Source organism: Peromyscus leucopus, chromosome 20 (genome assembly GCF_004664715.2).
Source record: "Peromyscus leucopus breed LL Stock chromosome 20, UCI_PerLeu_2.1, whole genome shotgun sequence".
In the NCBI taxonomy this organism is placed as follows: domain Eukaryota; kingdom Metazoa; phylum Chordata; class Mammalia; order Rodentia; family Cricetidae; genus Peromyscus; species Peromyscus leucopus.
The window spans coordinates 7,290,282-7,306,911 of NC_051080.1; the positions used below are offsets into that span (position 1 = coordinate 7,290,282).

The window sequence follows — 16,630 nt, forward strand, 5'->3', positions numbered from 1 at the left end:
ACGGCCTAGTGCAGTCAGATCAGCACGGCACTCAGAAGAACAATGTACATCTTCTGTCAACAAGCTTCACCTCTCTCGGGGAGCCGGTGACAGTTGGTTCGGGTCATGTCCCTCTTTTAAATGGGAGCCGTTTTTGTTCAACGCAGTTTGGGGCAGGATTTGCGAATTTAGGGAAATGGTTCCTGATCCCTCTGCATGGTCATTACTTGTTTAGAATGTAAAGTTCAGATGTCCCAATACTTGAGGCAATTTATTAAGCCAAGGAGCTCTTCCTGTGGCTGTGGCTGTTCAGTACTGAGAGGACCACTGTACACACAGCCGTGGGATCCCAGCTGCTAATGAGCAATTCTGACCTGTCTTCCTGCATGTTGAGCCAGGCTGGCACCGCTATCTGGGGCTATCTGAAATGCTAGGGAGCATGTCAGCTAGTCAGCAGTCACTCTAACATGAGCGAGTTGTTGAGAAAAATAGCATTTTATGCCAACTTCCAAGCGAGTAGTTAGCAAGCAAATGAGTATGAGCCCATACTCCTCCAGCTTGTTGGCTTTCTACCGAGGTTCCGAGCATTGACTTGTTTACAGATTTTGTGTTGACAAGCTAATTTTATACTTTGTAGCCATGTAGTAAATTCTGCCTCTAGAGGAGAGGAGAGGCTCTTCATTGCTTATCTTACAGATACTGGTATCTGAATCCCAAATATGAAGTGAATTTACAATGTATTTTTGAGGTGCATTGTTAGTCTGTTAGTTGGTTTGGGACAAGATCACTTTAAAAAAAAAAAAAAGGAAGGAAGGAAGAAGTATTTTGCTAAAGAGGAAAATCATTCCCAGGCTCACTTCTTTTCCCCACATTTCCGTGCTTCTGACAAATGCCAGGAAGATTCTGGCAGGCTAAACCCAGGTTTCTGGCGAAGGGCGTCTCTTCCTCACCAAACTGCTCAGTCCTGGATTAGAGATGCCCCGGAGTCCACGATGATTGTGAGGATCCAGTCCATCAGCCTCTGAGTCGCCAATCATCTGTATCCACCATCTGTAATTAGAGCATAATGGAAGATATTAGCTTATGAGAGGAGAAGCTATGACCCACCCACAATGGGATATACATTGTAGTAAATATAAGATGCGCTAGAGTTAAGTCAAAAACACAGGAATCCACTGTGACGTTTCAGATAGAAAACAGATGCTAAAATTTTATTACTTGAACTGTTGGGTTTATGCCTACTAAATTAATTACCCAAAGTTATGTGTTTTTATTCCTAGGAAATCGGGCTTTTGAATAGAAAATATGTGTATACAACTTAATATTAATTAAAATTTTCTTTTTTTTCTTAGTTACTTTAATTCAGAATTGTGATCTGTTTTCAATTTCCTTTAATGGCTGATATACTTCTATTTAATTAAATCAAATATGTTATTAGCGGGATATAAATACAAGCACTGTTTAAAAGCAAGCAACGTGCCAGTGTGGTGCGCGTAGCTAAATTTGAACCCCAAATACTTTGCAAACCAACTGGCTTACAGTTATTATGCTGTATTTTTCCATCACAGACAAAAGCAGTTTTGGACTATCTTATAAATTCGGAGTCCAGGGAATTCCAATGAGAGAATGTCACTGACCTCGAGTACAAATAGTCACTGGTGGATTTTATAGTACGATAATGTGAAAGTTGCAAAGGCCTCATTCTCAGACTCCATCGGGAAACCTGCTAAATCAACAAAAGGATGAGGTAGAGAGTGGACTAAGAAAGCAGAACTCGACAGCATGTCTCCTAAAACAGGAAGGGTGCTCCACAACTCCGGAGATTAAGAGGGAGCCTGTCCACTTGACGTTTGTCCAGCATGGCAACATCTCCCATGAATTACTGTACCATTTAAGGGACCAAACACAAAGTCACCTTATAGCTCACTAGTTTTTGTCCAATTTAACATGGGTTTGTTGTTGTTTGTGGGGGTTGGGAGTTTCATTTTGTTTTTTGTTTTTTGTTTTTTTTACAATTGTATCATTTAAGTCAACTAAATTTTCCCAAAGCATGAAGCTGCATTTAAAAAAAAAACAATCAGAGTTCAGCTGGCTACTACGCATACTGGAATGTGGACAAATGTTGACTCCTCAAAGGGGATCGGCCATGGGAGAAAAAGATTGCTCAAACCACGCTATGTGTGTTTACACCCACGGCCTTCCAAAATCTGCTGATATTTGTCAGAAACACAGTTTCAATTAGAGAGAACAGAAGGAAATCAGCTTCAGTTTGCTAACTGACCCGAGGCATCTAATTTATGTACTTGTTCATTTGTTAAAACACGCAAGTGGAGAGCTATTGGAAGCCATATGCCATTCGTTATGAAAAGCACATTCCTTTAGTCTCTGTAACAAAAACCATATGGATTTCTGCAAGTTAATTAAATCATAAATGTGCTGTAATAGTTGAGGGGGGCACGGGGGAGGGGGGGGCAAAGGTCAAAGACTTCTTTTTTAACTCGGGTTTGCCTGCTGTACCTCAGTTTCCCGACCTTTAAAGTAAAGATAATAACGTGATTCTTAAATGTTATCAAAATGCCTTCCTACTTTGAGATAAAACATCATTACCAACTGTAATTCGGGTCAATATATAAATATTGAAAGAGTGAAAGCTCTTTCTTAACATTAACTGACGAGTGAATCAAAGCCATCTCTCTCTCTCCCATAGCTCTGTCCCACCTCTGCCAGAGTCAGCTTTCCAGAACACTAATCAGACTGTTTAACTATTGCTAAATGGTATTTACAAAGGAGCACTCCCCAGCCTGCTCCAGCCTCCTCTCCAGCACAGAGATGTGCACACCAGGTCCCTGTGTATTCCCAAAGACTGCACTCTCCTGCCTATATGTCCTGGACCACCCCCATCTTCCCGGCAGATGGCCAGGCCTTTCTCAGGACCCCATAGCCCTCTGCTCTGAGCTCTAGTAGCACTCACTTGGTACCTTTTAATCACTTACACTGGGCAGTAACTATATAAACCCCTCCCTCAAATACAGGCTCCTGAAGAGAAAGGTCTGTGGCCTATAAAGTAGTCAGTGATCAGTAAATACTATTTATGACCCATCTTTAAAAGTCAGGAGTAACAACTCACCCCCAGGGATCTCATTTTTAACTAGTTTCCACATCCCTGTCAACCAATCAAGTCTCTCTAGCTGTAATTTTTTTTTAGTAGCCAGAAAATGATCCCAAGAGACCTGTAATGTTCTTAACTATCAGAGAAACTTTTCCACTGTCCTATCCTTTTGATACAAAAAAAAAAAAAAGAAAGAAAGAAATAACTTTAGAAAGTTTTCCATCAAGAACTCAAGCCAGTCCTCTGGTTAAACCTCAGCTAACTGAAAAATTGAATAAATGAAAGTCTTCGTTCTCAGAGTATCACAGTCTTATGGAGCCTTCCAGAATGGAGGCAGCCTGCCCAGAAGACAACCAGGCCTCCACCTTGACCCACCAGCTAGGGGGTGAATGCCACAACAATTATTACTAACAACGCCTCATATCAAAATCCCACCTGGAGATTTAGAACAGTACTCTGTTGACATGCTTTGATTTTGTTGTTTGATTGATTGATCAGTTGACTGGTTGATTGATACCTTATTGGAGACAGAAAAACCTCTCTCTGATTACAGGGAGTTTAGATTTTGTGACAAAACGAAATGTCTAAGGCATCCTCTTTCCGTGATGAAGCCTTGTTCCCGTGAGCCAAGCTCAGCAGGAAAGCAGGACATTGGGGTCTGAGATGTGCCCTTGGGACTTAGAGAAACTCAGAGGAAGGCTGAAGGTCCAAGAGGACAGAGGGTGACCACGGAGCCCGACTTAGAAATGCTTCCGAAGCACTCTTGGAGAAAGGGCTTTAGGAGCTCTATTCAGGAGTAGGTAAGGCATCCATTTGCCAACTCGGTGAATATTCGGCAAGTTGCCGTATTCACTTCTAATCACCATTACTGACACCAGCCCTCTGCTGTCAAGACCGAGAAGGTTGTGACGAGAGAGGAGGAAGAGGGATGAGAGGGGACTGGGGTGGGACATGACAAAAGCACATACTGTGTACGTGTGAAGATGATAAAAATGAAACCCATATTTTACAATTAGGAAGCATTTATTTTTTAAAAAAAAAAAAAAAAACAATCATCTGCCTAAGGGTCAGCACACTTTGATTTGATCAGAACTCCGGGAAATGTCATAACAATCCAGCCTGTGAGAGGAGGGCTTGGGTCGCAGGTGTCTCTGGATATCCACGTCTCTTCCGGAAGAGCACACACCAACGGCCTGTTTCTCTTTCTGCATCTATAGATTCCTGAGCCACAGAATAAGAAAGGAAAAGGCTACGGAGAGAAGCAAGGTGGCATTTTAAAGATGCATATTGTGTGCATGCATATGCTGTGTGTGTGTGTGTGTGTGTGTGTGTGTGTGTGTGTGTGTGTGTGTGTGTGTGAAGGTGTGAAGGTGTGCATGAGTGACTGTGTATGGGAATGAGCGTGTGCCTTGAGTGTACATGTGTGTCTGACACAGTGCTTCCATGAGCTGAATCATCTGCCTCCACATCACCATATGGAATGTTGAGATTACAGATTTCAGGCACCACATAATATTTTTACTCTTTAAGTCCCTTTTTATTTTATAGAAACACATCCACACTAGGACTCATAGGACTGGGACCCTTGCTCAAGCCCATCTCTTGGCTGGATTAATGGTTTTTACCTTGGTTTTTCCATCCACCAGCTTCTTTCTTAGTAAACATGCTGAGTGTAAATAACACTATTAATTATGTGTACGCTTCTTCGTGGCTAGCATCTAAACACAGTGATTTTCAGAGAATCATTATGACCAAGCCATGCATTCATCCATTCATTTAACAACTACATTTGAATAGGTATTACGTATCAAACTAGAATTTATTGCTGGACAAAACTCAATCCCCCTGCTTGTGGACTTTAAAGGTCAATAATGAAGACAAGAACTGATCATATAATCACACACAGAGGGAATTACAAATTGACATATTTAGAATTGTAGCATATTGCCATCACGGCCTGAGAAAAGGCCATGTTTTCACTGTTAGATGTCCTCATTCATTCTCTACTTTACATGTCAGTTCCTTTTAAGCAATGACTGATTCTAGAAGGACGGTTTCCCAACACAGTGTGCCACTTGTAACTTTCAGCTTTCGATAACGAGTAGGCTTGAGATTTCCAGATGTCACTGAGTCTGCGCTGGGTGAGACATGAGAAATGTTGGCACACATTTAAAAGCAGAGAAGCAAGGCCAGGACTAAACAGCTTTCCCGGGAAGAACCTCGAGCCGGTTTACTGGCAACATCGTAGATCTAGGCCTGGAGCACACACGTTAAGCGAAACAAGCCAGAAACGAATATCACATGAAATCCAGAACACAAGACTCACAGAGACGATGAGCCGAAGGGTGGCTGCCGGGACTGGGGAAGGGCGAGGAACAGAGAATTGGGAGGACACTGCGATGGGGTCAGACAGGAAAAATTCTCAGGCAAGAGGAATAATTTCAAGAGATCTGTTCTTGTCCAGGTTGGGCTTGGTATGGGGTTTGTCTCTTGGTTTGGGTTGTTGTTGGTTGTTTTGTTTTGCTTTGTTTGCAAACAATGGCATCGGCTAAAGTTATCTGTGAAGAAGAGCCTCAGCTGAGAACAATGCCCTCGTCAGGTGGCCTGTGGGCAAGTCAGGAGGGCATCTTCTTGATCAATGATTGATGTGGGAGGGCCCAGCACACTGTGGGCAGTGCCACCCCTGGGCAGGTGGTCCTGGGTTAGCATAAGGAAGCAGGCGGGGCGAGTCATGGTGAGCAAGTCAGGAAGCTGCTACATGGCCTCTGCTCCGAATTCCTGTATGACAGGCACAACTGTGAGCCGAAATAAACCCTTTCTTCCTCTAGATGCTTCCGGTATGGTGTTTTATCACTACAATAAGAAGTCACTAGAACCGTGGTGACTATGATTAATAGCAATGTTTCGATTACTTGAGAGTGTAGGTTTTTTTCAATGTTCCACCACTAACATATGTGTGAAGTAATATATATGCTAATTAGCTCAGTGTAGCCATTTCACAGCGTGCGTTTTAAAGCCTCATGTTCTACATCATAAATGCAACCTAAGTTTTTGCAAATAAAAATGTCCTTTATCTGTGGTGACAGTAGCAGCTGGCTTATCACCTTTACTCTGTGCCACAGGACTCTTTTATAGCACTTTATAAATACTGACTAGTGTAATCATTGCATTAGCTCTCAAGGGAGGTGGTCATAGTGGTGTTATTCCCATTCTACAGATGAGAAAATTAAGGTGCAAAGGGAATACTCACAGGCAGCAAGAAGAGCCAGGATTCCAGCCCTGCAGTGCCCTGACAACCTGTGGGGTGCTGCTCACCATCACTCAGGGCATCTGCTGGAACATGTCAAAAATTGCAAAGGTTTTGCTGTTGCTTGTCTCAATAACGCAATCTGTTCTCCCAGCGACGTTATCCTTTTCCATATCTAAATAATAAATTCTACTTGATAAGTCCTGGCAGGAGTCCCAATCACAGCAAAACAAAATATTCGATTTTTTTTCAGTGGGAAAGGTGGTGTACTGGGGTTTTCTAAGGTGATTTTATAATTACTTTCTAAAAACATGAGGCTCAACCACGCCAGATTTGAGAAAGATGTGTGGTTCCTTTATCATCACACGGGGAAACTGATTAGAGGTTTGATAAAAAGCTCTGCCCTGTAAGAAATGACTCTACTTACCACTGAAGTCAGTTAAACTCCGCAGGTGGAAACCCCAGTCTGAACTGGCTGGGTCCGGTGGACTCTCAAGGCCACACCCTGTCATTTCCGGTCCTGCCTCCTTCCTGGCTTCAGTCAGGCCAGACTTCAAGAGCGGAAGAAGAGAACACAGACAAAGGAGACATGTTTGGGCAGGCTGACAAGGGGCGGGTGCCTTTTGCCATTTTCCTGGTGGCAAGCTTTCCTTTTCTTGGGCTGAAGATTAAGCAACCATCATAAATAACCTTCCTCAACTGATTTAGGAATTCATACAGAAAGGTTATTTTTTAAAGTAGTAATTCTTAAAACATCAGAAGGCCGTACTGAAATAAAGAATCCCTACATAGGTTCATACGTAGCTGAGTGGAAGAACCTTTGCCTAGCAGGTAAGAGACCTGAGGTTTGGTTTCTAGGAACGGCCCCCCCTCTCCCCCCGCCACACAGCCTACATAAACAACTAATGATTGACAAACGCAATACAGCTTATAGAGCAGTATGGTCCAGGAGAGGTAGCACACACCTTTAACCCCAGCACTTGGGAGTTAGAGGCAGAAGAATCTGAAGTTCAAAGTTATTGTCAGCCACGTAGCAAGTTCAAGACCAGCCTGGGTTATAGGAGACCCTGTCTAAAAACACAGATCTCTGGGGCAACTGCTAACAGGTGTGCTAGAGAACAAGAATTTTACCACGAGACTGAAAATGGAGATGATGGACAACTGTGTGACTGTTACCGTACCTGGACTAGAAATCCTGGATGGAATTTTTTAGAATACTTTTTCCCTTATGAGATACAATCTTTGGGCCATGCAATACATGCATGCAGTCTTGTGAATAATATTCATTTTGGAAATAAGAAAAATGGCTTAGCTCTAAAATGGCAAGCCTTAGCTTTAAAGAAAAGAGTATACCTGAGCATGTGGGTTGACAGTCAGTCCGATTTGAATCTCCCAAACTTGGCATGAAAAATGTTAGCTGTAAGCAGGTGTGTCTCTCTCCAGAAGAACGGTCAAGTTGAACAATAGCGATTGGCTGACATAAAGACAAGGCCAAAATTCCCAGCCCACCACATTATCATATTAAAACTAAGAGCATTTATGCAGGACACGTGACACTAAGGCCCCTCACCATGCCCTTCATGTCAAACATTACTCCACAGATGAAATAATTTTAAATGCTCTGAGCTGATACTCCAGACAGTAGACATTCTTGTGTCTGACAAAGCTATGATATTGTCCAAAGTGGCTTAGTTTGCAAAGAGAGTAGAGAGAGGCAGGGTATGGAGTTAGGAGATTTTTGTTTGTTTGTTTGTTTGGTTGGTTGGTTGGTTGGTTGGTGGTGGTGGGTGGGTGGGTGGGTGGGTTGGTTGGTGGGTGAGTGGGTGGGTGGGTTGGTGGTTGTGGTTGGTTGGTTAGTTGGTTGGTTAGTGAGTGGGTTGGTTAGTTGGTTGGTTAGTGAGTGGGTTGGTTGGTGGTTGGTGGTTGGTGTGGTTGGTTGTTTTGTTGGTGGGTGGGTTGGTTGGTGGGTTGTTTGTTTGTTTGTTTGGTTGTTTGGTTGTTTGGTGGGTGGGTTGTTTGGTTGTTTGGTTGTTTGGTTGGTGGGTGGGTGGGTTGGTTGGTGGGTGGGTGGTGGGTTGGTGGTTGGGTTGGGTTTTACAGTTAAGGTACTTGAGATGAACGTGACAAAGGACTGAGTGACTCAGTTTGCTTGACGGCAGGTGAGCAGGAATCATAAAGAAAATAAGGGGATTGGATCCATCCTGGTACATGGGCAGGGTTTTGGGAATCCGGTGCCTGTGGTGTGATGCCTTGGGCAGCCTTGGTGCAGTAGGGAGGGTCTTGGACCTGCCTAGGCTCAGTGTGCCAGACTCTGCTGACTCCCAGTGGAAGACCTTGATTTGGGGGATGTGGGGATGTGGGGTGGCTTGGGAGGAAGGGCTGGAGGTGGGAACTGTGGGTGGTATATAGAGTGAGTAGAAATTTTCTTAATAAAAAAAATGAAAATAAGAGGATGCTGTTAACCCTGATTTTCCTTTCTTGGCAACTTCAATGAAGGTAACAGGTGTTGAAACATAAAAATCTTACAACCATTCAAGCTGAAACAGCCATGCACATCACTGAAGACCCATGGCAGCCCATGTCTGTCTTTCAACACAAGACCTAGGAAGTGACACCAGGCAACCCAAAGGTGACAGCTGTAGTTTAGGCGAGCTGAGTGGTGTCCTGGGAACGTCTAATCAAACAGTCACAGAAAAGTTTCAAAACAATAAGCCATAAAATCAAATGACTCAAACTAGGTAATAAATGAGAAGGCACGTCTGTGAAATGCCCAGCACTCTACAGTGTGTCTGATATATATTTTGTCCTCCTTCACTGGTGAAAGAAGCAGCTGGGGCTCAAAAGTGTTGTGTGGCATTCCCACAGGACTACAAATCCTCTTCTCTTTCCACCATCACCCATTTCCCAGAGATGAGAACAGAACCGCCATACTAAAACAGAAGGCAGTAGAGTGACATGGAAAACCAACTCTAAATGATGTTGAATGGAATATCACACAAGTCACATGGGTCACAGCCATGCATGCTTTACAACAGATATGGCAAAGCCTGTAAGGAAGCATGGAAAATTCTCAAACATGGAGTTGTGTTAGAGCAGTAGGATTACAGCAGAGTCTAACCTCCTATTTATGTTGTTGTGAACGTAGATACCTACACATCTCTAATATTTAAATGGTTAGGAAAAGGTATTCAACACCATCAGAGAAACATCTGGGAACATGGATAAGAGGAATTTTCATTATTGTCTAAGAAAAAAAGGGGGGAGAAGGGGGACCTCATGTTCACCGTGAGGAAAAAGAAGTTTCTAGATCAATGACAACTGAGAATGTTCAAAGACACGTGCCGAGGAGCTTGTGCAAGCCAGGCTACTGTTAGGCAACGTGGGAGCAGCTGGAGGGAAGGGTAGCTGAGATATCTCAGTTTTGCAACTTGAAAATAATGTGTGGTACAAAGCATGTGTACAAGGGACTTTATTGTAACTGCTGTGTGGAGGGAGCGTGGTTGGAGGGAAGGAGAGGGCAGGGCAGGCTGACCGGGAGCTCCTGGGGGTGGAGCCCCAGCTTCCCTGAGCACTGGAGCACAGCTCTATAAGGCAGGCCGCAGGAGAGTCTCAGGTAAATGCACTTGCTGTCCAGGTGTTCCTTCTTTAAAATAAAGACGGGCTAGCCTCGATCACAGGAGGCTTTGTCCACATCACTCCGAGGTGAGCATGTGCACAGAGCTCCACAGGAGGAAAAGAGCACTGAGAGAGAAAACACTTGGGGCATCTGAACAGGTCTTTCCCCTGACGGTGAAAATCCCAGGAAGGTTTGGATGTCTCCAGTGGGTGGGCACCCATGCCACACCCACTAAACAGAGAGAGGATGGTGAAGTGTCCTGACTTGCCTGTCATTAGTCACCAGCTGACAAGCCAAGCGCCGAGTAGAAGGGCAAATATGGGTCTGCTGGGATGATGGACAAGCTGTCAGAGGTAATACGGACATGCCTCCTTACGTACGTAATGGTTAGAAGCAACAGCTGGTTTGGGGCCACACAATATGCAGACTTGTGCATCGCTTTTGTGTGACTTCAACAGTGGACCCGGCACATATTTCAGGGAGACAGAATCTAGTTCTAATTATGGAAATGACCGAGCTGATCAAATTACCCACAGCATGTCTTGCATTACACCAAAGAAACAATTCTAATAGGGACCTTGGATTGGATGATTAAAAATCTGCCAGCCATCTCGGTAGGCCTTTGAAGAAATGGAAAGTGTGACCAATGGTAAAGGGACAGACAAGGGCAGTGGGAAGAGGCTTACCCTTAATACACCGCAGCTGCGGCTGTGGGTTCACCTTAATTACCACCGCTCGGCTTAAAAAATAACAATCATGAAGAAAAGGAGCTGTAATTCTCTATAAACTTGGAACAAAAATACTGGCTTTTTAAATTATTCTTTTTATAAGTAGATTTACTGTATACCAAAACTGTATCATATTTGCTAGATTTTTAAATAAATATGTTCCTCAATTATAAAGGATTCGGGCCTGGCACAGTGGCACATGCCTATAATCCCAGTACTTGGGATGTGGGGGCAGGAGGATCTGGAGTTCAAGGCCATCCTGGAGTATGCCATCCTGACATTGATCATCTCATTGGCTGTGCGCTAGTCTCTAAAAATAACAACTAGAGACTTTGATCTTCACCTTTGCCTTGCTCCCGTGTGCAGGAAGAGGGGTGACTTCCTCCTGAGGGAAGGCGTGAGGAGGGCGGTTAATAAAGCATCAGGGGGAGAGGACCCCAAACCTACTGGAGGCAGAAATTCTTGCCGCTTTTGCAAGGGAAGAGAATGAAACTTCTGAGGACTCCAGAGAGCAACAGAGAATTCAGTAGCCCGATAGACATCGCAGACGTTCTTGTCGCTGCATGCTCCCGGTCACGGTAAGGACACCACACGTGATCATGAGATTCCCCACGCCACATCTACTTTGACTTTTCAGGTAGATTAAAGAGTTGGCCTACTTGCTCTGATGGGCAGTGCCCATCCTTCTTGCCATCCTCTTATTTTGCCTCCTGCCTATCACCCCTCTACACACATCAGCGTAGGTCAGTGAACACAACAACAAAGACAATAACTTATCCACGTAATGCTAGCACACCTTCACAGATGCCCACATCCCAATGGAAGATCTGTCATTAACCCAGATTCTCCACAAGAGCTTAACAGCCGGATGTCAGGTCAGAGGTCAGAGGTCAAGCTCGGGGTTCTCTGCCTTCTTCTGACTGGCCAAATTATAACAAAGGGTAAAGAACAAAGTTATGAATTAAGTTTCTCTCTGCCTACAATTTACTAAACAACCTGAACTGACTTGCCTAAAAATGGCCTACTGGTTGACCTGCGGTCGCTTGTATGTTTCCTGCCTTTCTCTCTGATGACAGGCATTTCATTCATCCCCTGCCCTGTGCTCAAACACGTCCACAAGACCAGACCCATGACAGTGACTCTTCTTCGTGGAGAAATGACTAATGAAGCTATGCCTGAGCTTCCTCTTTGGAATAAAAAGTTACATTTTGAAAGGGGAAGAAGGATGAATTTCAGGCTTCACAAATACATAGAAGAAAGCTAAGTTCAGAAGAAAGGTCACTCATCTACAAATCCTGCCTCACCCAAGCCTTCGCACCCACACACCGCTGGTGTCTAGGAGTGGCCAGCATCCCATCACTTTCAGGTCATCCCATCACTGGTGATGATTTCTGAGTGTGTTCGTTTACTGTGGCTGCTGGAAGCTTGCGGGGATGCCATGCTTACCCACGAGAAGTAAGCCCACACAAGGATGTGAGTCGGGACTTCCTGAGCCGCGACTTGAGACACTTCAAACACGCTCACTACAGCTGAAAGCACCAACATGAAGAGTCTTCCCTTATGGACCTGCTTCACCCACAGAGACTCTGGAGGAGGCAGAAGAAAAACTTTACCTTGATGCCAACTAGTTGGTTGTCGGGTGCACCCACCTTCTTGGCTCTCTCTCCCATTCACCACCCACCAATACCCTCGTAAAAAACAAGTTTGCTTCCACACATTTCCATGCAGGCAAAACCTGGAACGGCTGTAAGCGAAACACACTTTCCCTTCCTGGGATCTCTCATCCCCGGAAGAGCTGGCACACGCCACAGTGACCGCACCATAGGCTTGGAGTCCGACACCTGGCTGTAAATCCCTCCCCCGCCACTCACTGTGTCTGGGATACAGCAGGCAAGCATCTACCTTGATTATTCTGAGCTCTACCTTCCACAATGATAAAATGAGTCACCAGCCACTTGTCAAACTGATATGAATATGAGACGGAATGATGTGGGCAAAGCATATTTCAGACTGCCATGTACATAACACAGACTTGGAAATTCTTGACTCCTAATTCATGCTCTGTACTTTTCTGTTTGTTTGTTCATTGTTTGTCCCTGTCCTGTTCAACACTGGATTTCTTGAAGTGACACAGTGTGTCTCTAATATTATCTATTGCTCAGAGTAGACACGTATCTTAGACATTGTTTTCCCTTTTCTCCAGAGTGGACCTGATCTCCAGTCTGATGACCGCATGCTCAATCCCCCCTCCCTGTCTCTGCTATAATTACTCAAGACCACATCTTTTTCTCCCTAAACTACCATTCTAACCTTTTAACTCTGCTTATATATCCATCTCTCTCGATTCCAACAGTCTTGCACATCCCCCACTGATGTGGGTTTTCTAAAACAGCCATGTGCCCTGATGCTCCCTAAATAGCGTCTTCAGGGACTGGACCATTACCTCCTGGACACCATCCAGATCCTTCAGCACAGCATTCAGGGCCTAGGACCACAGTCCCAGCGGTCCCTCCCTGCTCTCAAGCATTCCTTCCAGAACATTCCACCTTGAGAGCTGCCCTCCTGCCTGTGGGTCTTTGCCCGTAGCGCTCCCCCACACGATATTCCCCTTTCGTCTCTGGCTGACTCTCACGTAACCTCTAAAACTCAGTCTCTAGAGGTCTTTCCTGAGAAATATCCCTCACAAGCCATGCACTACACTTACTTCCTGTTTGCCTGTCTCCTGTCTAGAGCTGGGTTTCTTGAGGAGAAGAAATGTGTGCCCCTTGCTCTCTTGCAAACCAGCAGCACAGGGCATCTGCTAGAGACCCTCTCTGGGATGTGCCCTAGGCACGTGGTTAGAGGCGCATCGGCTCTCCAGCCCTGCTATTTTGTTATATAGGTGCCTTGGGGAAGCAGGGTCTGTCTAGCTGAGATCTCCCTTTGAAATGTCCACTTGGCCTGAATAATTGACCACTAGTAGGTACAAACACTCGTGGAGAACTGCCTTCTGAATGTATTCTCACGATAACCCTGGAACACAGACGCTATCTCAAGTTTGTGACTGAGCCGCCTCAAGCTGCGCCAGTGCCTCTGGACGGTGACTTGCCGGTGTACTCAGGAGGCGGGGTGGAGTGCGGTGAGGAGCTAGCGGTGGAGGAAGAACTTGTGTCCAAATCCCTGTCTTCTCACCTGTGAGCTGTGCAGTCCTCGCGTCTTTGAGCTGGCAGTCATCCTTTGTGAACGGAGAGGAAAATACAGCTCATGGAATGATACGACGTCCAAATGAAAAGCACATGAGTCGGGAACTAGCAAGATCCCAAGGAACTCAAGACCATCCCAAAAGCTCAGCAGCTGATTCCTTCCGCAGCTCTTACACTCTGAGGGCAGAGCAGCTTGGCGTGAATAGAAGGCAGACACACTATCCGGAGTCACACCGGAAATCTAGGCTGCAGCGCAGAGTTCCCTGATTCCAGCAATCAGGAACGCTGAGAGGATTGCTGTCCATGACATCACAGACCCTCACCTTCTAGAAAATGCAGACTTTGCCAGCCATCAACTGTTGAGGCTCCGTGTGAAATACGGAAGTATTTTCAACACCACAAAATGTGTGTGTATTGTGTGTGTGTGTGTGTGTGTGTGTGTGTGTGTGTGTGTGTGTGTTATTAGTGCACTAATAAAAACAAAGACCAAATGTCCCCTGTGACCTTGACAGGATTCCGAGGACCCACTCCCTTCTCCATCATTTATTTCAGTCATCTAACCATGGCCCTGGGTTCTCTTTGAGTGTGTGCTTCAGCTAACACATCGTTAATTCTGTGGAGTATCTTGCCTCCATTTGTTAAAACAAGGCCACCCACTCACAGGTATGAGAGGGATGAAGTTTTCCACTTATTATAATCTTGAAACTGTGGACATTTATAACAGACCATCATTAAATACTAGAAAGTAGAAACTGCATTTTATGCTCCATACTTGAGTTTTAAAAGTACATCATTCAAGCCTGAGGAGGTGGCTCGGCCTATAATCCCAGAACTCAAAAGGACCAGACAGAACGATTGCCGTAAATTTTAAGCCAGCCTGAACTAGGTATCGAGATCTGACCAGTCTAGGCTAAGAGTGAGGCCGTGCTTCGAAAATAATAAATAAATAAATTTTCATTGTTCATTTAATGGGAGAAACTGAGACAGAGAAGGATTGAACCACTTCCTGGGGCCACATGTCTAAGTGGCAAAGCCAGAGATCTAAGTCTTCAGGAGACAGACCTCATCTGCCATTCTGACGGGCCCCTACTACCCAGAAGCCCTGGCTACTGGAAGCCACTGGCCTGTTTCAAAGGTCTTCCTATGCTACACCAACTTCCACCCCGTTTTGCCCAATAGAGGGAGGAGATAAGTAAACCTGTGTGTAGATTCAGGCTAAAGCGAATACGCAAACTCACAAGGCAGAGTAAACGCATGCCTGGCCCAGGAAGAAATGAAGGAGAGGAAAGTGAGGAAGCCAGCGATTGGGAACAGCTCTGTGATGAAGGAGCATTTGAGACAGACCACATGCTCCACTGTGGAGCCTCACCTCTGAGCTCTCAGGGTCACTCTGCTGTTCTCATCAGAATTTCTATTCTATTCATAGTGTTGACCCAAGTCCCAGCACCTGTTCGGACTTTATCTTGCCGTCACAGGAGATCTGGCCTGCCTCTCTGTCTTCATTTCTGCAAGACTGCTGCCTTTAAATATTTATCTTTTCATTATCTGCCTCTTACCCTTGACCTTGGTGGATTGCTATGGGAGCTTCCCCTCAGCACTCCCTGTTCACAGAGTCTGAGCCATAGAAACGGCCCAGATGAGGGCAAGAAAGGGGAGAAATGGTTCCTGGGTTTAATAGGACCCTTCATTCCTTCTGAGGACAATAGCATCTTTGGTCAGAATATACCTTTGGGGTTGAGATGTCAAGTCATATTTGTAAGGCGACATCTAAATGCATACATCAAGTCCAGATCTTTAGTAAAAGTGAACCCTATCATTAGCTCTTTCGGAAACGTCCTTCAGAAACGCCTGCCTTAAATCCCAGTACTTAGGTGAGTATTTACGTTTGAGTGGGTTTAACACAATTCACTGTTACTAGCCTTGTGTTGGTGGGCTGTTCAGACGGGCTAATAATAACCTGGAAACATTTGGCATGAGTGTAGAAATAATAACACTTGTGCACAAAGCTGTCACTCATCTGACATTTAACTCATTGAACTCCCTGTCCCAAGAGGTCGTCCTGGCTTTATGAGGCTTTGAGTTACATCCTAAGACCTAAATGTATGCCTGTAATTCTATCACTCTAGGGGCGGAAACATGAGGATTTGGAGTTTAAGGCCATCCTTGCCTACACAGCAAGTTCAAGGCCAGCCTCAGTTACACAAGACCCTTTCTCAAAAAAAAAAAAAGAGAGAAACTAAACATCCAAAACTCAGACGCAAGCCGACGTCCTCTTGAGATCTGCATATCCTGGTGCTCAGTGTAGACGCAGCCCTGTTCCACTCCATGTGAAAGGAACGGTGTGTGCTTACACATGGTCCAGTCAAGACGGTGCCCCGCTTGTCTTACAAATGAGTCTCTGTGCACCCCTCCCTCCAGCCCACCAGCCTCAAGGCGGCCAGAGCCGTTTCTCCATTGTGAGAGTCTCGTCGGCCCCTTTCCGGGTCAGAACCACCCCATGAGTCTGCAGCCTACACTGAGGGTCAGGGTCTATCGGTGACATCATTGAGTGATTACTTGTTCCCATTCCTCCCCAGCCCCCGACCCACAAGCTTACTTAGCACTGTGCCCTTTACCCAGGCTACCCTTCAGGGGCTGCTTCTCTTTATCGCCCTCGAGGCAAACATTTCTATTCGCTTTGTACATCCCAATCAAACATCCTGGCTCTGTTACTCCTTCACAACACCCTCTTCATCTGGGATTCCTCCACTGTCCCAGTCTGCCCTGACA

General features: G+C 45.2%; 1 long non-coding RNA gene across 2 annotated transcripts in view; it reads right to left on the bottom strand.

Moving 5' to 3' along the window:
• LOC119086346 overlaps positions 1-16,630 on the bottom strand; it is a 78,741-nt gene that overhangs the window by 18,239 nt on the left and 43,872 nt on the right. For both annotated transcript variants that reach the window (XR_005089609.1, XR_005089608.1), the window contains exons 2-3: positions 1,617-1,705; positions 930-1,029 (exon numbers count right to left, since the gene is read on the bottom strand). This is a non-coding gene — a long non-coding RNA (uncharacterized LOC119086346). The remainder of the gene's footprint in view (positions 1-929; positions 1,030-1,616; positions 1,706-16,630) is intronic.